Genomic DNA, 1,519 nt, shown 5'->3' on the forward strand with positions numbered 1-1,519 from the left:
TTGCCTATTAATATCTGTCTCTTAATTTTAATCTCATTTCTAAATACAATCATATATACTAATAAATAAGAGAAAAGATAAGAAAATATCAAAAAATATGCATGCATGCCTTTATTAATATATAAGACAAGTTTTGACGATTTTTTTATTTTTCTAGCATTACCGTAATATGATCACCTAATATATAATTATCGGATCATGAATTTAATCTCTTTATAAAATGAGCTGGATTTGAATTTTATCATATCCGATTTAATTAATTATTCACGTGTAGGCTTAACAGTTATTTATATTCATATATATATATAGGAATAAGTACGATTTTGGTTTTTAAAATATAGATCAAAATTTTTTTTTGTCTTTAATATTTTTTTGTATATAAAATCGTCTCTAAGGTTTAACGTAGTTTTAAAATCGTTTTTCGGACTAAAATATCATTCTCATTCTTCACCACAATACCCAGTTCTTCTTCTTCTCTATCACAGCAGCATCTCTTCCTTTTTTTTTTCTTTTTTTTTTAACTATTTTTAACAAAATTTCAACTAACAAATATCACAAAATGAAAATAGAATTTCAACTAACAAATATCAGAAATAGAAGAATGGAATAAAATCATAAGCAAAACCAAAACAAAAGAACAATAGAATCAATCAGAATAGAATCAAAGTCAACAACAACGATGTGATTAACAAAATCAACAAATCAACAAATCTAACAATGCAATTAACAAAAGAAACAGAAGCAGAATAATCAACTTAATTAACAAAATTAAAAATAAAAGCAGAATAATCAACTTAATCAAAAACAGAATTGGAGCCCAGCGGCGAGCGACGAGGAACAGCGGTGACATGCGACGAGCAGCGAGAAACAGCCGCGAGCTAACGAGAAAGAGAAGTAGCGGCGAGATCCAGCGACGAGAATGCAAAGCAGTGGCGAACGACGAGGAGCAGCGACGAGCGACGAGGAACAGCAGAGACCGACGAGCTAGCGAGGAGGATGAGCAAAACGACAACGTGGCAAACGTCCTCCTCGCCGATCTGCTGGTGTTGACATCCGTCCTCTTTTGTCGACATCGTCGCCACCCTCCCTTTCCCCTTTTTTTTCTTACCTTCCCTTTCTCCTCCTTCTTCTTCCCTCCCCCCTCGCGCGATTTTCTTTTCATTTTTAATTGATGTTTAGTTAACAATTTTTTTTCATCCTTTTCAAAATGGAGAGTGTCTACTACTTGAACTATTACAAATTAAATCTATTAGAAAAAATTTTAAATATATTGGAAACACCGATGTTCCAGTTATTTTAACCGTTAATTTCAATTAATATATATTATATATATTTTTTGTAATTTAAATCAACGGTTAAAACAACTGAAATATCGGTATTTTCGGTACACTTAAAACTCTTCCAATCTATTATTAGTTTATTACATTGAGCGGGTCTAAGTTAAACTCAGAGGGAAAATAATAAGAGTGTTTTATGATTTTTTTTTTTCATTCTTAAAAGTTAAATTTATTTTCAACTC

The sequence above is a fragment of the Arachis ipaensis genome, chromosome B02, assembly GCF_000816755.2.
Source record: "Arachis ipaensis cultivar K30076 chromosome B02, Araip1.1, whole genome shotgun sequence".
Classification (NCBI taxonomy): domain Eukaryota; kingdom Viridiplantae; phylum Streptophyta; class Magnoliopsida; order Fabales; family Fabaceae; genus Arachis; species Arachis ipaensis.